Genomic DNA, 21,779 nt, shown 5'->3' with positions numbered 1-21,779 from the left:
CTAAGTATAAGGTACCCAGAAGTCATGCTCTTCCTTTTGCCTATGCTTTCCCTGCTTTGGCTCTGGAGGAGGCATGCCTTCTTAGAGAGACAGTTCAAATGTCACCTCCATCAACCGTCCAGATGTTCTAGGGAGTTATCTGCACCCACAGGTGTTCTTTAACAGCATTTTGCAAAGGCTCTTAACTAGTCGAATTGGTTATACTATTATCCATGTTCGCAGAGTGACACCAATAGGCTGAACACAAAACTAGGCCTGTTTTATTACATGCATCAGTAGTGGGCAAATATGCTATGTGGAGTTTATGACATGTTCCAGTGGGAACACCACAATGTAGACACGAAGGACTCTGGATCAAGACCCTACCATCTATAGCAGAAAAGTAGCGCCTTTCAACAAACAGCTCCTGCTGTGCTGCTGGTAGCACCTGATGGAGGGATGCTTGGTAGCCAGATAGTCAAAACCATGGATGAATTGGGTTCTATCCGTCCCATCAAGTCTTAAGGTTGGGATGAGTTGTGTAGCAATCCATTGAAAGATGGAAGAAACATCAGGGACCAAACACAGATATGGACAGGGGGCAGCATGCTACATAAGCAGGCAGCCTGGATTCCCATGCCGTCCAGCACTGTACAACCAGTGCCCCTCCAAAAGGCCATGCCTGTTGCCAATGATCCTCTGTAGCCAGTTGGTGGAAGAGAACAATGCCTGAACCTGATTCATGGAAGGATAAGGGCAGCACATGGCGCAGAATAAAAAACATGACGGCTGTTCTACAGCCCAAGGAGTGGCCTTGGAAGAGTGATGAGAGGAAATCCTCCCAAAGAGCAGAGTTTCAGGCAGTACGTCTTGCCATCCAATTGTGTGGAATGTGGCCCAAGATTAGAATACACTTGGGCAGTGGCAACTGGTGAAAAAGAAATAGACTGGAAGATTAGGGACAAGGAGGTCTGAGATAGAGGTATGTGGACAGGCACAAAGTGTAAAGACCTCTGTACTGCATGTTGATCCATACCATAAAGGATCCATGATGGAAGAGGCCCTGAACCGCCAAGGGGACAAAATGACACCCAGCACTTGGGATTACAGTAGCCACCATGGCAGGATTGGAGGCTACTGATGGCCCAGTATGATGGACACCCACCTACTAAATCTGATCTAGTTACATTCACTGCTGAATATTCAGCCTGCCAGCAACAAAGACCAATGCTGAGTCCTCATTCCTTTAGAAAACTAATCAGCCACTTGGTGACATATTGACCTGCAACGGTTCCAGGAGAAAGATGACATTATCACTTGTAGCCCCAAGATCAAATTTCAGTGTTTGGGACTGTAGTTTATTCCACTAACTTTCTTCCAAATTTCCTCTAGAGAATCAGGCTGGAATCCTGGGGAATGCTCCCAGGACTTAATCAAAGTGGATTCAAGTAGTGCAAGGGGTGGACTGTAGTCTATCACTCCAATCCCACTTTAGGACTGAAGGACTTATCACCCCAGATGCAGGGGGGGCAGCCCTCAGCTGTCAGCAGGACCAGTAACATCATTTGTAGAGACTGGTGCAACATGAAAAGGAGGGGCTCCTTGGCCAAAAATTATTAATAAGAATTTTAAGACAGGGGCAGCACAGTGTTAAACTAAGTGTGGGGTCTTTTTTGAGTGTAGAGCCCTCTATGACTACCTGAGTTGCACATATGTCAAACCAGCTCTGACTATAAGCCCTCTTCAGAATGGCCTCCATTGAAAAGAGTCACACTCCCTTTTTGGGCAGCCTCCATCTAATGACCAGTCAATAAAGACCTCACCTCTTGCTCTAATTTGTGACAATTTCAAAGAACCCATCAGTTTCAGAGTTTCCTAGGGGTTCCTTTGAGACCATATCACAAATCCAACCCCAATTTCTTCTTACTCCTTCCACAGATGGTGATCCCCACAGCATTCCCTAAATATCTTCCTGCCACTGTCTCTTCCTCAGAGTCTGCTCCCAATCTGAGATATGGAGTTATAGTTTAGGGACAAAAGATATTAGAAAAGTCAGATAAATCATGTTATTTATACATGACATAAAATTACAACTTTACCTCCTTAGGTAGGTTTATTCCCAGGTTTTTTATTCTTTTTGAGGTGATGGTGAATGGAACCATTTCCTTAATTTATCTTTCTAATTCTTGTTGTTAGTATACAGAAATGTGAGAGATTCTGCATATTAATTTTGTATCCTGCAGCTTTATCAAATTCATTGATGAGCCCTAGTAGTTTTCTGGTAGCATCTTTAGATTTTCTATGTACAGTATCATGTCCTCTGCAAACAGTGACAATTTTACTTCTTTTCCAATTGGTATTTTATTTCTTTATTTCTCTGATTGCCTTGGCTAGAACTTCCAAAACTATGTTGAATAAAAGTGGTGAGAGTGGACATCCTTAGTCTTATTCCTGATCTTAGTGGAAATGCTTTCAGCTTTTCACTGTTGAGAATGATGTTAGCTGTGGGTTTGTCATATATGGCCTTTATTATATTAAGGTAGGTTCCTTCTGTGCTCACTTCTGGAGGTTTCTTTAAATCATAAATGGGTATTTGATTTTGTCAAAAGCTTTTTCAGCATCTAATGAAATGACCATATGGTTTTTATTTTTCAATTTGTTAATGTGGTTTATCACAATGACTGATTTGTGGATATTGAAAAATCCTTGCATCCCTGGGATAAATCCCACTTGATCATGGTGTATGATCCTTTTAATGTATTGCTGGATTTGTTTTGCTAGTATTTTGTTGAGGATTGTTGCATCTAAACTCAGTGATAAAGACCTGTACTCTGAAAACTGTAAGACGCTGTCGAAAGAAATTAAAGATGACACAAATGGATGGAAAGATATACCATGGTCTTGGACTGGAAGAATCAATATTTCCAAAATGACTATACTACCCAAAGCAATCTACAGATTCAGGGCAATCCCTATCAAATCATTAATGTCATTTTTCACTGAATTAGAATTTAAAAAATTTAATTTGTACAGAAACAAAAAAAGACCCCAAATCACCAAAGCAATCCTGAGAAAGAAAAAGAGAGCTGGAGGAATCAGGCTCCCTAACTTCAGGCTATACTACAAAGCTACAGTCATCAAAACAGTATGGTACTGACACAAAAACAGAAATGGAGATCAATGGAACAGGATAGAAAGCTGAGAGATAAATCCACATACCTATGGCCAATTAATCTATGACAAAGGTGGCAAGAATATACAATATATAGGCTTTTCAATAAGTGGTGCTGGGAAAACTGGACAGCTACATGTAAAAGGATGAGATTAGTACACTCTCTAACACCATACACAAAAATATACTCAAAATGAATTAGACACCTAAATGTAAGACCAGATACCATAAAACTCTTAGAGGAAAACATAGGCAGAACACTCTGACATAACCCACAGCATTTTTTTTTTCTTTATGGGCCACATGTGCGGCATATGGAAATTCCCAGGCTAGGGGTCAAATATGGGCTGTGAGTCTACACCACAGCAATACTGGATCTGAGCCATGTCAGTGATCTACACCACAGCTCATGGCAACACTGGACCCTTAACCCACTGAGCAAGGCCAGGGATCAAACCTGCATCTTCATGGATAGTGATTAGGTTCATTACCACTGAGCCACAGTGGGAACTCCAGCATTATCTTTTTGGAACCACCTCCTAGAGAATGAAAATAAAACCAAAAATAAACAAATGGACCTAGTTAAACTTAAAAGCTTTTGCACAGCAAAGGAAACCATAAACAAAATGAATAACAACCCATAGAATGGGAGACCATATTTGCAAGAAAGAGATCAACAAAAGTTTATTCTCCAAAATATACAAACTACTCATGAAGCTCTATATCAAAACAAAACAAACAACCCAATCAAAAAATGGGCAGAAGATCTAAACAGACATTTATCTGAGGAAGACATACAGATGGCCAAAAGCACATGAAAAGATGCTCAACACTTCTAATTATTGGAGAAATGCAAATCAAGTCTACAATGAGGTATCACCTCACACCACTCAGAATGGCCATCATCAAAGTCTACAAATAATAAATGCTGGAGAGGTTGTGGTGAAAATGGAAGCTTCCTATGCCGTTGGTGGCAATGTAAATTGGTACAATCACTATGGAAAACAGTATGGAGGTTCTTCAAAAAACTAAAAATGGAACTACCAGATGATTTGGCAGTCATATTCCTGGTCATCTATCCAAAGCAAACTCTAATTTGAAAACATACATTCACGCCCAGTGTTGATTACCGCACTCTTTTCAATAGCCAAGACATGGAAGCAACCTAAATGTCCATCAACGAGATATGGATAAAGATACACACACCCCCACACTGGAATATTACTCAGCCATAAAAAGAAGGAAATAATGCCATTTGCAGCAACATGGATGGACCTAGAGATTATCCTACTAAGTGAAGTCAGACAGAAAAAGACAAAAATCCACTTATATGTGGAATCTTAAAAAGAATGATACAAATGAACTTCTTTACAAAACAGAAATTATTCACAGATTCAAAAACAAACTTAGGGTTTCCAAAGGGGCAAAGTGAGGGGTGGGATGGACTGAGGGTTCGGGGATTAGCATAAGCATACAATTGTATGGAATGGATGGTTAATGGGGACCTGCTGTATAACACAGGGAACCCTACTCCAATATTCTATGATAACCTATATGGGAAAAGAATCTGAAAAAGAATGGATATGTGTATGTGTATAACTGAATCACGTGATGCACAGCAAAAATCATCACAACATTGTAAGTCAACTATATGTCAATAAAACTTTTTAAAAAATTTCAACTTTAAGATACTTTTATTTTTCTTTAGATCATGTATCTTTCTCCTTTTATTAAACAGATTTTTTTGCAGGTCTGTGTGGGTGGTGTGTGTATTGCTTCAGTGGCAGGGCATATTTGTGTTTTGAAAAGATTCTTCTTGACATCCAAAAGGACAGGTAGGAAATAAAATAGAAATGAGCCTAATTTGAGGACAAAGCCTACCTTGAGTAAGGCTACATCTAGAATAACACTGCACTTCAAGGGCCAAAGGACAGTTAAAAATCATGAAAAAGCCCATATTGTAATGAGTTCTAAAAAGTATAGGCTCCAACCAGGAAAGATTTGAATATTGGAATTAAGCAGCAGCTCTTAATAGAGTAGAAAAAATGAATTTATTTTTATGCATTAAAGCACACCTTTACCTGAAAATTCGTAAGCTTGTGGAAATTATTCATAATGTGGTCCACTCTGAACACTTTACTAGCTTGACAACATATTCAGAATTATTGATAGTTCATGATGGTTTTCTGCCACAGATAAAGCCAATATCAGAAAATGCAAGCTTGGGCTTATGGGAAAATAACAATAAACTAAGTCTTGCATTTATTCTATTTAATTTGCCACTTCTTGATTTTTGCATCTACAAAGAACCATGTGCAGTGAAGACCTGGTAGCCGCTACTCAGTTGATTTGAACGTTAGAGAGGTCAAGTCCATGGATAACATATGTGGCAAATATGCTTGTTTGGTCTAGGGCAAGAGTGGATACCATGGGAGGAAGTCCAGAACAAGCTACTTCTCCTTCTATGCTAATCAGAGTGAGAGGATAACTGCAAGGTGTCTGTTGCATTTGTGTTAGTAGATATCACTGAAGTTTGGGGGGAAAACTTATACATATCTCAGGAAAAAAAAAGAGGCATAAGACAAACTAAGTGTATGGACTAAAATCAAAGAAAGGCATGGGCTTAAAGAGCTCTCCATTATATTTTTTTTATGAGATGAAAGATCAAAGAGTACATATAGGGGGCAGATTAAAAATTAACAATGAGATGGTAGATTAAGTGCTAGGTGCAATTGCAAATATTTGCATTCCTGTTCATGAGTTTGTACCTTCATTCCACTGCAATCTCTTTCATGGCCAGATGGGTGTGTTACTGCACAGTATTTATTTATTTGAAATTCAGAAATTGATAGGAGTATCATCTATGCCTGATCTTAGATTTCTTTTTCTTTCGCTTTATACTTCTAATGAATAAAGATAGATTTTAATGGCAAAAGAAAGTGAAGTAAAGATTTAATATTTGATTCATGCAAATAAACAAGACTTAAGCAGATGCCCTCTTTTCACTTACTAATGGTAGGACAGTAACAAAGACTAGTGCTAATCAAGAATACCAACTCACATGGTGGTGCTTCTGTCCTATTGACTATCTTCTGCTTCTAAGCAACGGCCTAGGAACAAATTCATACTGAGCTTTAGAGTTTTAAACAATGATATAGCTAGACTTTATTAAGGACTTACTAGGTTTCCTGATGCCAGACAAAACATTTTACATGTAATATATAAAGCCATTTTTATGAAAACCTCATGGTATAGTAATTAAGTGAGCGGTTCTGAAATCAGCCTGCCTGGGTTTGAATTCTAGCTCCAGTACCTAAAGTGCTGCATGATTTCCATTTCTCAGTTCCCTCATCCCTAATATAAGAGTAATTGACTTCTTTGGAGGGGGGGAGTAATTGACTTCTGCTTCCAGCATAAAAGAGTAACAGATTCTGTGCTAACTCTCCCTCTGTAAAGGACTATGAAACCAGACAAAAGACACAAGATAGCTGTTTTCAGACACTGGCCAACAACACAGACTGTAACCATGAGAGGGGGGAAATATTTGTGGTGAGCCCAAGGGCACATTCTAGACTGCGCACATCAAAGATTTAGTGATGGTGCATGTTAATTTGCACTTTTTTTTTTCCTGGGTATAAGTGCAAATTCTGTCTAGTAGAACAGACAACCCCCCAAATTATAGTTTAACAAGTTTTGTATCTTGCCCAGCAGTTTTATTCTCCTACAGAGAAACACCCTAGTGCCACAAGTGCTCTTTGAACTGGGCATCTTACTGGATCCCTCCTTACGGAGTGAGTTGAAAGAATAAGGTAAAGAAATGATAACAGTCATGATAACTTGTTAGCTGGAATTCCCAATGAAAGAAACAGATGAGATAAAAGTTCAAGGGGGTGTTGCTGATCAATTTTTATGTGTCAGCTTGGCTGGGCCATGGTACCCAGCTATTTGGTCAAACATTATTCTGGATACTTCTGTGAAGGTATTTTTTGGATGAGATTAACATTAAATCAGTGGACTTTGAGTAAAGCAGATTATCTGCTAAGATATGCATAGGCCTCATCCAATCAGTAAAAGCCCTTAATAGAATAAGGACTGACCTCCCCAGGAAAGAAGGAATTCTGCCAGGCAGACTGCCTTTAGACTCAAAAGGCAACACTTTGAGTCTCCAAGGCTACCGGCCTACCCTATCAGATTTTGCATTCAGCAAGTCTCTATAATTCCATTTGCCAATTCCTTAAATAAAGCTCTCCCTCTCTCCCCACCACCTGCTTTCTCTGCCCCTCCCCCCAGGACTTATTGAGGTTTATTTATTTTTTGGCTTGGGGTGTCTGTGTGTGATCCAGGTCCTATAAACTTTTTTTGGGGGGGGTGCCATGTTTGTGGCATGAAGAAGTTCCTAGGCCAAGGATTGAACTCATGCCATAGCAGTGACTGAAGCCACAGCAGTGACAATGCCAGATCTTAACTGCTATGGAAATGAATCTGACTAGTACCCATGAGGATGTGGGTTCAATCCCTGGCATCATTCAGTGGGTTAAGGATCATGGCGTTGCCGTGAGCTGAGCTGTGGTGTATGTAGCCCAATGCTTAGAAGAAAAAGATGATACTATGAGGTATCACCCCACACCTGTCAGAATGGCCATCATCAAAAAGTCTACAAATAGGAGTTCCCCCATGTCTCAGTGGATTAAGGACCTGTCATTGTCACCACTTTGGCTTTGGTTACAGCTGTGGCATAGGTTTGACCCCTGGTCTGAGGACTTCCACATGCTGTGGGTGCAGCAAAAAAAAAAAAAAAAAAAAAAAAAAAAAGTCTACAAACAATAAATGCTACAGAGGGTGTGGAGAAAAGGGAACCCTCCAACACTGTTGGTGGGAATGTACTTTGGTGCAACCACTATGGAAAACAGTATGTTGGTGCCTCAAATAACTAAATATAGAACCACCGTATGATCCAGCAATTTAATTCCTGGGCATCTATCCAAAGAAAACCATAATTTGAAAAGATACATGCATCCCAATGTTTACTGCAGCACTATTTGCAATAGCCAAGACATGGAAGAGACCTAAATGTCCGAGAAGAGAGGAATGGATAAAGAAGATGTGGTACATATATACAATGGAATATTATTCAGTCATAAAAAACAATGAAAAATGCCATTGTAGCAACATGGATAGAATTAGAGATTATCGTAGTAAGTGAAAAGAGAGACAAATATCATGCAATATGACTTCTATGTGAAATCTAAGAAAATGATACAAATGAACTTATTTATAAAACAGAAATACAGACTTCAAAAACAACTTATGATCAAAGGGGAAAGGTCGCAGGGAAGGATGGATTGGGGATTTGGAATTGTCATATGCATACTATTATATATGGAATGGATGGTAAATGGGGACCTGCTGTATAACACAGGGAGCTCTGTCCAGTATTCTGTGATAACCTGCTGGGAAAAAGAATTTGAAAAAGAATGGATATATGTATGTGTATAACTGAATCACTCTACTGTACAGCAGAAATTACCACACCATTGTAAATTAACCATACTTCAATTAAACTTTAACAACAACAAAAAACCAACCAACAAACAAAAAAGAATGACCAAACTGAGACTGAAAATCCAATGGACTTGATAGATGTTAAAGACCCCCTTAGGTTTATCCCTCTACCTGGTTTGAGGAAATCATATTTTCCCTTTGCATTTAATTTTAGTACCAATAAATGCGAATACTTTTTAGCTAGATCATATTACCCTAAATCAACTTACTGGGGTAATAAAAGATAATTCAGTTACTATAAACTGCTTCAAGGGGGTTCTGATCAAGGGCTGAATTTTATTTCATTTGAAATGAGGTATTTCATTTTTCAAGTTAAATAATCTTTTGACTTTACTCTTGAAGGGAGCCCAAGATAGACAAAAGGAGCTATCCTTTTCACACATGTGAGAAATAAACTTTTTTTTATATACCCATATTTATCAGTGTAATGGTTAGTTCAAGATGAGGCAACTAATATCTTAAACAAAAAGGTACTTTCACGTTGACAGATTGGTACTGGTCCCTCTGTACAGTATTGTAAAATCTAAAGGAAAAACTATATTGTCCCACTTCATAACCAATTGCTCCTACCAGGACAAGATCAATACTTACTATACCTACTTCACAGTGATTCTACCCTTTCTGGAAAATTCCCAAGAAAACTGAAATTCAAGCTCCCACTCTTTCTTCAGCCACCACTGTTCAATCCTGCCTTATGTGCTCTTAAGGTTTTTTTTTTTTTTTTTTTTTTTCCCCCAGAAGATGTCAGAGACCACAACTCATTCAAGGAGCAGGGTTATGGTACCCCAACATGTTGGCTCTGCTCTGCGGCAGACAGGGCACATCAGGCATAGAGTCAGGACACCTGAGAGCTCCTTTATGAAGGGAGGGGTAGGGTAGGATGTGCAAGGCAGGTATCCTTGAGAGAACCTTGTGCCACTTCATCCCCCCAACCTATCCCGTCACCCTCACCCCACCCTGGAGCAGCACCTGCACTGATGGAAGGGGCCAGAGAGTCTGCATGCAGCCCACCACAATCTTCAGCCCCAGACTGTACTGCCTTAAGCTGCAGAGTCGCCAGACTGGGAGGTGGGTGGGTGGGAGGGCTTTGGTGTTGAGAACAAGAGGACTAGCCCAAGAGATTGGAGTGGGCATGGCCACTTCCTGGAGATGGGAGCTAGGAGCAATGAGCCCCTTGGGAACTAAGATACTGGCTATTCAAAGGGTGTGGGATGGGAGAGGAGAGGATCTGGGGAGGAGATATATAGAGTTTAGAAGTTGATGGGGAAAAGAATGAGACTTAATAATTAGAGAACATCCCAGAAGATTAGAAATAGGATGTAAGGAGTTGCCTTCTCAACTCAGTGGAATTGAATCTGACTAGTACCCATGAGGATGCAGGTTTGATCTCTGGCCTTGGTTAAGGATCCAGTGTTGCCCTGAGCTACGGTGTAGGTCACAGATATGGCTTGGATCTGGCATTGCTGTGGCTGTGGTGTAGGCCAGAGGCTATAGCTTGGATTTGACCCCTAGGCTGGGAACTCCCATATGCTGAGCATGTGGCCCTAAAAAGACAAAAAAAGAAAAAAGAAAAAAGAGAAAGAAATAGAATGCACAACCTCATTCCAGCAAAATAGGTTTCCACTTGTCCAATGGAAGACAGGAAAGGGGGAAAGTAGTGTTTTTAAATGAATGGATGGAAAAAGTAATAAATCAACAAAAGCAAAGAGATAAAAAATATAATACTTGGGTTAAAGAAAAAATTATAAGAAAAATCTAAAATATTAGTGCTCACATGAAAGCATGGCATGTTAAAATTTTTGCAACAGGACAAGCAGTACCTAAAGAGAAATGCATAACTAAGTAAGTATATTTGCTTGAAAATCCAAGAAAAATAATCTTAGAAATAAGAGATTACACAAGGGTAACAAACAGAATAAGGCAAAAAAAAAATCAATAAAAAGCAAAAATATTGCAGACTATTAATAAAGCCACAGATGATCCTGATACATGGTCCTCTAGCAGAATTTGTTAAGAGAAAAACTAATAAGCCAGCCTAGAAAGGGAAGATGCAATAAGACGTGTAATAAAAAGGGTTACAGACACAGCAAATTTTAAGAAATAATAATTGTATAGCAAAAACTTTTTTTTTCTAGGGCTTCACCTGCGGCATATGGAACTTCCCAGGCTAGGGGTCAAATCAGAGCTGCAGCTGCTGGCCTACGCCACACCAATGAGGGATCTGAGCCGTGTCTGTGACCTACACTACAGCTCATGGAAACACTGGATCATTAACCCGGTGGAGGCCAGGGATTGAATCTGCATCCTCACACTAGTCAGGTTTGTAACCCACTGAGCCACAACAGGAACTCCAGGAGTAACTTTTTTTTTTTTTTTTTTTGTCTTTTTGCCTTTTCCAGGGCTTCTCCTGTGGCATATGGAGATTCCCAGGCTACGGATCTAATCAGAGCTGTAGTCGCCAGTCTACGCCACAGCAACGCAGGATCCGAGCCGAGTCTGTGACCTACACCACAACTCACCAAAACGCCAGATCTTAACCCACTGAGTGAGGCCAGGGATCAACCTGCAACCTCATGGTTCCTAGTCGAATTCGTTAACCCCTGAGCCACGACAGGAATCCAAGCTGTAACTTTCAACACCTAGATGAAGTTTACAAATATTCAAAACATGTACACCCCCAGATATCTGAATAGATTATTAACCATTAAAATAATTGAACTGGACTATCAAATTATCAATGGAATTTTTCACAGAATAAGAACAAAAAAATTTTTAATTTGTACAGAAACACAGAGGACCCTGAATAACCAAGCAATCCCAAGAAAGAAAAATGGAATTAGAAGAGTCAAGCTCCCTGACTTCAGACTATACTACAAAGCTATAGTCATCAAAACAGTGTGGTACTGGCACAAAAACAGAGACAGAGATCAATGGAACAGGATAGAAAGCTTAGAGATTAAACCCACACACTTTTGGCCAACTAATCTATGACAAAGGAGGCAAGAATATACAATGGAGAAAAGACAGGCTCTTCAATAAATGGTGCTGGGAAAACATGTAAAGGAATGAAGTTAGAACACTTTCTAACACCATAGACAAAATTAAACTCAAAATGAAATGAAGACTTAAATGTAGGACCAGACCCTATAAAACTCTTAGAGAAAAACATAGGCAAGACACTCTGTCATAAATCAAAGCAATCTTTTTGGATCCACCCCTAGAGTAGTAAAAAGTAAAACCAAAAATAAACAAATGGGACCTAATTAAACTTAAAAGCTTTTGCACAGCAAAGGAAACCATAAAGAAAATGAACAACAGCCTATAGAAAGGGAGACCATATTTGCAAAAAATTGACCAACAACTAAGTTTACTCTCCAAAATATACAAATAGCTCATGCAGCTCTATGTCAAAAACAAAACAACCCAGTCGAAAAATGGGCAGAAGATCTAAATAGACATTTATCTGAGGAAGACATACAGATAGCCAAAAAGCACATGAAAAGATGCTCAACATTGCTAATTATTAGAGAAATGCAAATCTCTTACACCAGTCAGAATGGTCATCATCAAAAAGTATACAAACAATAAATGCTGGAGAGGATAGGGAGAAATGGGAAACTTCCTACACTGTTGGTGGGAATGTAAATTGGTAAAACCACTATGGAAAACAGTATGAAGGTGCTTAAAGAAACTAAAAATAGAACTACCATATGATCCATCAATCCCTCTCTTGGCATCTATTCAGAGAAAACTCTAATTAGAAAACTTGTAATAGTTATTACATGGGTTACTTGGTCCTGCTGGATCCCAGTGTGTAAGCTTCTTTTAGATCGAAGTTCTCCTCGATGGACAGACTATGGCTAAAAACTTTAATCTCTGTTTCCAGGAAGTTCTGTTATTCTGGTCCTAGAGACTGAATTGGCACTAACTTCCTTACCTTTTTCTAAGTTGCTTTGAAGTAGCTATAGATTCACAGGAAATTGCAGACATTACAGAGAAGTCTCCTATATCTTTCAGTCAGTGTCCCTAAAGGGTTATATCTTACATAAATATAGTACATTATCAGAATGAGGAAATGAACAGTAATATATATATACACATCTATGTAATTTTTAAGTTTAAAACATACATAACATAAAATTTACCATCTTAACCATTTTTAGGTGTACAGTTCAGCAGTGTTAAGTACACTCACATTGCTGTGTAACCAATCTCCAGAACTATTTCATCTCTCAAAACTGAAATTCTGTACTTTAAAAGCTAACTTCCCATTTCACCACCACCACCCCTCCCCATTCCAGCCCCTGGGAACCATCCTTCTACTTTGTTTCTATAAACGGTACAGATGACTTATGCAAGTAGAATCATACAGTATTTGTCTTTTGGTGGCTGTTTTAGTCTACTGAGGATAAGTCCCCAAGGTTCATCCCTGTTGTAGCATGTACTAGAATTTATTTCAAGGCAGAACAGTGTTCCATCATATGTATATACTCCATTGTGTTTATCTACTCATCTGTTGATGGATGCTTGGTTGCCTCCACATTTTGGGTATTATGAATAATGCTGCTATAAACAAAATACTTTTGAGATCCTGATTTCAATTATTTGGGGGATTGATAGGGGCTGAATTGTGTCCCCTTCAAATTCATAGAGTCCTAATGCCCAGTATACCACTATGTGACTGCATTTGAAGACTAACTCTTTTAAGAGGTGATTAAATTAAAATGAGGCCTTTAGGGTAAATCCTAATCTAATCCAACTGGTTTCCTATTCAAGAAGAAATTTTGACACACGGAGAGACATTTTCTGAAGTGTATATTTTTTAACATAGTCTATCTTTTTTTCTTAAAACTGCCTACAGCAGTATTCGAAGTTGCAATTTGCAGTAAATACATTTATGATTATTGACATCTTCAATTGCTGTAATATTTTTAATTGAGAAATACAAGTACTGAGGTAATTGGTAAATTTGGGGCAAATTCTACACAGAGGATAGCCTAAAATCTGACTCTTTTTTTGCAGTGAAATATGTAAAACTTCAGCCCCAATATTTTCTCAGGTACCATCCCTTTGTCATCAACCTGAGTACCTTAAGCAACAAAAAGGGTTTACAAGACAGTGTGTGTCCAGTAAATGGTCTGTTTGTAATTCTTTTGAATATTTTGCCAAATTTAGATACTACAAAACCATTGGTTGTTCCTTCTCATTCCATTCAAGAATGTAATTTAATGCAGTTGTAAATAGGAGGTCCACCAAAAGGCCCTTCTTACCAGTCTAGATATTTCAAAGCTCAGAGAATTTAAAGATCACATCTACATTGTCTGAGCTCTCAACATCCAAGTTGATAGATTCCTTCTTAGTGCTTGAAAGGATGAAATTCAATGTCTTCATGTTTGGAAATTTTGTTTTGAATCATTGCAATTCACTAAAATCTTCAAATGCTAAAATTTTTGGCACTCCATTCATTGATTATTTATTTATTTATATATTTATTTATTGTCTTTTTGCCATTTCTTAGGCCGCTCCCGCGGCATATGGAAATGCCCAGGCTAGGGGTCCAATTGGAGCTGTAGCCATCCACCTACACCAGAGCCACAGCACCACGTGATCCGAGCCGAGTCTGCAACCTACACCACAGCTCACAGCAACGCTGGATCCTCAACCCACTGAGCAAGGCCAGGGATTGAACCCTCAACCTCATGGTTCCTAGTCGGATTCGTTAACCACTGAGCCATGACAGGAAATCCTGAATATTTAGATTAATGGTTTCCAACTGATTTTGAGCAAAGTGTAACCAAAATTTAGAGAGCTTGTCACAAAAATGTTTGATGCCATTGTGAGATATTTAGAATGATTTTCAAAGTAGTATTTCAAAGCATTACCCAAATATTTTAAAATGTAACTGATAGATATAGCTGTCTGAAAACAAGATTTTTTTTTGGCTTTGCCCGAAGCATGCAGAACAGGGACTGATCCTGCACCACAGCAGCAACTCAAGCCACAGCAGTGACAATGCTGGATCCTTAACCCCCTGAGACGCCAGGACACTTCTCAACATTATTTTTATTACAAAAATTTTGTAATTCAATTTAACGGGCATATATAAGCATTTTTTAAATTTGACAACTCTTTTATTAGTAAGATTTCTTAGCTTATTTGAACACGATGATGAATTAGTTTTGTACCATAGGCAATTCTTGCATATTTTTACTCTGGAGATTTCTTAATTTATTTAGAACATTGTTTATAGTTCCTTGTGGCACAGTGGGTTAAGGATCCAGTATTGTCACTGCAGTATCTCGGGTCACTGCCATGGTGTGGGTTTGATCCCTAGCCTAGGAATTTCCACGTGCCACGGGAGGGGCAAAAAAAAAGTAGTGCTTTTATCGCAAAACTGTACCTAGCAATATTTTCATAGTAAAGTTGAATTTTTAAAATGAATTTATAGTTTCATTCACAAAATGGGGTCAGATCTTTCACTTTTGACACAATTAACTCCTAAAAGCTTTACTTCAATTACATGAATTGGATGAAAAAAATTACTTTGGGGATTATTTCAACTGATTTAATATTTGAAGCATCTTGTGACACTTGTATAAAATTGGCATTATTTTTCCATTTTTACAATAGCCAATATATGGAAGCAATCTGAAGGTCCATCAACAGGTAAATACAAAAATGCGGCATATAATGGAATATTAATCATAAAAAAGAATGAAATCGCACTATTTGTAGCAACATGGATGGACCTAGACATTTTCACACTAAGTCAAAAAGACAAATATTTGATATCACTGAATCTGAAAAAGTACATATATAACTGAATCACTTTACTGTACACCTACAACATTGTAAATCAACCATACTTCAATTTTATTAGCATTATTTTTTTGTCTTTTGTCTTTTTAGGGCTGCACCCACAGCATATGGAGGTTCCCAGGCTAAGGGTCTAATCCAAGCTGTAACTGCCAGGCTACACCACAGCCATGCCAGATCCAAGCTGCCTCTGCGAGCTATACCGCAGCTCATGGCAACACCGGGTCCTTAACCTACTGAGCAAGGCCAGGTATCAAACCTGAAACCTCATGGTTCTAGTTGGATTCGTTTCCACTGAGCCAGGACGGGAACTCCTATTGGTATTATTTTAATTATCTGCAAGATTCTTTTGCTAACGGAGCCAACACACTAACAGCTGTTGCTTTGTGTTACTTTGCACATACGAAATTTAGACTCAATATGAGTAAAAGTAATTTAGACGCAGAGACATTTGACCTGAATGAAAGTTATGCTTCATAAAGTGATGTGAAAATCCACCTTCTGCTTCTGCTGCTGTGTGTTAAATAATCTTCAGGCATGACTTTTTCTTCTTTCTAGGTCCGCACCCATGGCATATGGAAGTCCCGAGGCTAGGGATCAAATCAGAGCTACATTTGCCAGCCTATGCCACAGCCACAGCAACGGGGGATCCAAGCCATGGAAACACCGGATCCTTAACCCACTGAGCGAGGCCAGGGCTCAAATCCACCTCCTCATGGGTCCTAGCTGGGTTTGTTAACCACTGATCCACAAAGAGAACTCTGTGGCATGACATTCTTAAAGTTCCTGCTGTTGCCTCTTCAGCACATCTGAATCTTTTGTTATTAATATTATGGTTTTCATATTGAGAGATTGAATAGACAGGCCACATATGACAATAGAACTCTTATCCACAATCTTTGCAGCAATTGGCTTAGAACTGTCAGGACTTAGTAATGGTTAGCTTAGTAATGGCAAATTTCCCTATTTTTGTCTCAGTTTCAAACTCAGGACCAACCAAAGAAAGCAACACACACTTCCCAAGCTAAACATGTAAAATATACTGCTTCTCGTTTAGCCCACTTCCATCTTTCCCCATTAACAGTTTCCAATCCAAGCAAATCCGTAAAAAAAAAATTTTAATAGAGGACGTTCTTACTCCCTTACCTGCCTTCGAGTCTCTTAGGGCCAGAGATGGTGGTTCCCTTGCTTAGCAAGGTCTGAATAAATAGCCTGTGTTCTCATTTGGGTGGTCTTCATTCATTTCCACAGTGTGCTCATTGACTTTATGGTGGATAAAAGGACCAATGGTGGATGTAAATGTGGATAAATATTTTATGCAAGTTATATATATTTTTCACTAACTTTTCTGAGCAACAGAAACTCAGTACTTAATTTTCAGCCTTGGTTAACAGCATACAAATTCTTTATCAGCCCTTGAATTTTGTGAATAATTGTGCATCCAATAGTAATATTTTCTTCCCAGAACTGAATGGTTACTTTCTAGTTTCTCTAAACGCTGATCAAGTTCTAATTTTTCTAAACATTGATAAATGGTCACAGCAGAACCTGGCTTTTTACCCAATTTGCAAAGAAAATGTCCTATTTCCTATTTTGAGTTCTCATCAAGGAAAAGACAAACCATGTGGAATAAAGAGAAATGCATTAGCACAATGGCTCTAAGAGGTAATATACAGGGTGGTAAATGCAGTGTGAACAAGAGATAGAGATTTACATTCTGTTGTCATTGAAAAATGCTCTTCTAAGTCCTTGCCTTGTTTGGATTTTTGCCAAGGGAAAACATGTAACGGTAAAACAAACACAAAACAAACCTACTCTCTTTAACCATCAGTTTAAACAATTTTTTTTTTCACTAATAGATCATCAAAATTAAACCCACCTGTATTGGCAGAGGTGTTTAGATTTCTACTCCTGGTAGTAGACAGCAGATGCCACTTGCTGGACACTAGCCATTCCCAGCTCTGGCCTCAGCACAAAAAACGTTCCCTGTAGATTCTCTTGGTTCAGGAATGCCACCCACTGAGTAGTACACAGGCATACATTTGCTCCCAGGAAGTTTCCATACCACGTTTTTATCCTCATTTTCAAATATGAGTTTATTTAAGATTCACACAGTCTCTTTCGTGGGTTTATTTTTTTGTATTTTTTTTTTTTTTTTTGCCGTACCTGTGGCATATAGAAGTTTCAGGCTAGGGGTCTAATTGGAGCTGTAGTCGCTGGCCTACATACCAGAGCCACAGCAACTCGCTTGGCATCCGAGCCACGTCTGCGACCTACACCACAGCTCACGTCAATGTGGGATCCTTAACCCACTGAGCGAAGCCAAGGATCAAACTAGCAACCTCATGGTTCCTAGTTGGATTCGTTTCGACTGCACCTCGATAGCAACTCCTTGTGTGAGTTTTTTTGTTTTTGTGTGTGTGTGATATTTCCCTCCTGCTCCCCAAGGATGAACTTGATCAGAAGTTACTTCTTTTTATCTTAGCAGGCTCATTTAGGTAACAAGTTCACGTACCAGTGAGAATTCCAGGTGAGTTTGTTTAGAGAGGAGAGCTTTATGATCCACCAACACCTGGACTCCATCACAAATATTCTTCTCCTTTCAAGTTAAGGATTCTGGTTTTCACACTGCTTTCAACCAGGGTTTAGCTGGTATTTTGTTGCTCTGAAGTCAGATCATATTTTGGGCCAGCTGAAATTGCTCAGGTCCTCCAGGTCATTGCATTAACATGAGTCTACATTTAAATAATACCTTTAGTCACCCAAGAAGATTTTTGGAAGAGTGGCCAGATGCAGTACAGTGCGATAGAAAACTTAAAAGAAGCTAGAGACAGGCCATTTATTTAGAATGTGGATTTCTTTTTTTCTTTTTGGTCCTTTTAGGGTCACACTGGGTCATAAGGAGGTTCGCAGGCTAAGTGTCAAACTGGAGCTGTAGTTGCCAGCCTACGTATGCCACAGCAATGCAGAATCCGAGCCACCTCTGCGACCTATACCACAGCTCATGGCAATGCCGGTTCCTTAATCCACTGAGCGAGGCCAGGGATCAAACCAGTATCCTTGTGGATGCTAGTCAGGTTGGTTTCTGCTGAGCCATGACGGCAACTCCCTAAAATGTGGTTGTCTATGTCCCTGCTTTCCCCATCTTTAGAGGTATTTGCCTTACTGGGTGAGTCGGCCTAGGAAAGAATGCTACTGACTCCCCACCACGCCTACCCCACCCCTGCTGCAATGATTATTTGTTATATTTTCCCATTTAACTGAATTAATCATTTTCATGGAAACCTTTATTTAAAAGTGTTTCAAAACATATTTTTATGTATAATATTAATGTAACAAAAAACATTCAAAATTGTTTTCTTCAGATACTTTTTCTTCTGTCTGCAAGCTCTAAGTGGAGCTGTATTCATATATTCATTCAATAAATATTTCCTTCATACCTACAACATGCCAAGCACTGTTTCAGGTAAAGATGACAAATTTTAAGAGAATCATTCTAGATGATGAATATTTAGCAACTGGCTAACTGTTCACACCCATGTTATCTAACGATAGCTGTAAAAATTCCTCTGCATCTGCACGGTGCAACTCACCTCCTGCTGCTTTGTGACTACCACTGGAATAGGCGGCGTAATGCCTGTCAAAGATGTTCCTGTCGTAATCCTTGGAATCTATGAATGTTACTTTAAACGGCAAAAGGGATTTTGCAGATAAAACTACTTTAACGGTCTTGAGCTGGGAAGATTATCCTGGATTATCTGGAGTGAGCCTTAAATATAATCACAGCTCTCTTATTTAAAAAAAAAAAAAAAAAAAAAAAAAGGAGGGAGATTTGACTACAGAAGAGAAGACAATGTGACTACAGAAGCAGAGATTAGAGAGATGGCCACACAAGCCAAAGAATGCAGGCAGCCACCAGAAGCTGGAAGAGACAAAGAATAGATTTTCCCCTGGAGGTTCCAAAAGCAACCACCCTGTAAACATTTTTTTTTTTTTTTTTTGGCAGCGCTGGTGGCATGAAGAAGTTCCTGGACTAAGGATCGAGCCCTGTAACCAGAACCATAATGGTGGCAATGCTGGATCCTTAACACGCTAAGCAACAAGGGAATACCTGCCCCCCAGCATATCGATTTTATCCTTGTAAGAGTCATTTTGGACTCTGGCCTCCAGAATGGTAGGGGATTAATACCTGTTGTATTAAGCCACTAAATTTGTGTTAATTTGTTCACCAAGAGGAAACTAATACAGGCAGAGGCCTAGGTTTTGGGTGTAATTGTAATTTATAGAAGAAATCTAGGATATCTCTAAAAGTATTAATGGCATGAGTTAGCAATTTTGCACATTTCCCCCAATGACCAGAAAAATGAACATTCTTCATTATGATTCTCCAAATCAATTGAGAAGGGAGTATAATGTGAGCACTTTGGGGATAGACAAGCTTTCCCTTGTTCAAATCTGTTCAAATCTGAAGTGTGGATAACATACCCTCACGGATTTGTTGTCAAGATTTGTCCCAGATGCTAACAAATTAAAGCATCTAAATGTGGAAAGTAACAATGTCTTTTCTATCAAAGGAAATCTTGGTTACTCCGTTTTACTCCCGTTCACCTTCCTGCGACACCCCCCCCCCCCGCCCCCGCCACTTCCCTCTTCTCCCAGTAACAATTTGTTTCAAATTAGCCGACGGGAAGAATGTGCGCCCTGAACTGACCTATGGGAAGTGGACAGGTACATCACCTGTGTTAGGGATAAATAGGGGAGGGTCCTTTGTTTGGTGTGGGCGCTTTTTAGGAGTACCTGTGCCCTTCTGCAGAAGAGCCTTGTCGAGATCTCCCCGTGTTTGTGTGTCTCCTTTTTCGACACTGATGATCCCAGCCATGTCCCCGACATAAATTAATAACCTAAGGGTTGTAACTTCTGTTGGACTGCACCTTGCAGCCCTGCAAGCCCTGTACTTGTTCAGCCTCAAGTGGAAGAAAGAGCCTGGAGTCAGTGGCAGAGACAGCGATGGTTTAGTGGATAGGAGCTCTTACCTGTCTGAAGGTCCTGGGGGAACACCCCACCATGTGTGGCGATAATGGGCAGAAGATTGCAGCCATCTTAGCTCCCAGCAGGAATTGGGCGGAATGTTACTTTTTATAGGCTCATGAGTTACCAGGGAAACTGGCAGAGGAGCCCGCCCCCATGGCCACTTTGAAAAGCTATCCAGGTGGAGATATTCTGATCTAAAGATTACTAGCTGGGGCGGGTCAAGTGTGTAGGAAGTGGGTCAGATGAGCAGGTGTAGGTGAAGCAGGCACTGGTCAAGCCGGGGATGTGGAGAGAATGAGAGCATGGCCGTCTTGGGTGGCCTTGATACCAGAATCCGGGTTCTTGTTCAAGGCAGTTGAAGAATGAACTCTGTCAACACACAGGCAGCAAGCAAGCAAAGTCTTTATTAAAGGAAAGCAAAGAGCTCCCAGGGCTGCTGGGAGGGGGGGAGAAGAGCCCTCTTTTCTATTGTCCTGTAGGGATTTTTATCTCTTAAAGGTGGGGAGGGTCACCAATTCGGAGTCCAGAAAGATGTGGTTTTCTTCCATTGGCCTTGTTCAATTACCTATATCAGTCCTTTTCCAATAGGGGTTTTAGGGTTGGAAATGTCCCATAAATTTTAATGGGGTTTTTGTCCTTGTCTTTCCTTAAACTGTTACCATTTCTCTCATTCCTTTTCTCTCAGTTGAGTGGGCTAGAGATTTGAATTTCCTTTTGTAAACAAAGCCTGTGGGGAATGGGCATTTCCTATAATAAAACAAGTCCTGTGGGGGTGTTACTCCCTGGAGCCCTCAAGCCACAAATGTTAATCAATACCCATATCAAAGGATGTATTGGAGTGAAGCCCACAGTTCCTACACTGACTTCCTGAGTTAGCATTCTGTCTCAGCCTGATCACATACATAGCTTCTAAACTAATACTAGCTTTAGGCACTTTGATCAATTTAGCTAGACTGTGGAAAAACATCTTTTTCACTGACCAAAATTTAACAGTTTAGAATGTTTCATTAAATATCAGTAACTATGTTTAGCACAGTTCTGAGGAATTTAGAAAATGCCTGACCTCTCAGGCTGATCTGAACATTACCGCTGAAGAAGCCATGATGGGAAGGCCATACCTCCTAGTTAGGTGCCTGCATGTCCAGGTGCCTCTTGGAAGTAAATGGACAAAATCTAAAGGCTGGAGCAGACTTCATGGGTGACTAAGTGCTGATATTTT

The sequence above is a fragment of the Sus scrofa genome, chromosome 15 (assembly GCF_000003025.6).
Source record: "Sus scrofa isolate TJ Tabasco breed Duroc chromosome 15, Sscrofa11.1, whole genome shotgun sequence".
Taxonomy (NCBI): domain Eukaryota; kingdom Metazoa; phylum Chordata; class Mammalia; order Artiodactyla; family Suidae; genus Sus; species Sus scrofa.
Note: the sequence above shows the minus strand (reverse complement) of the source record.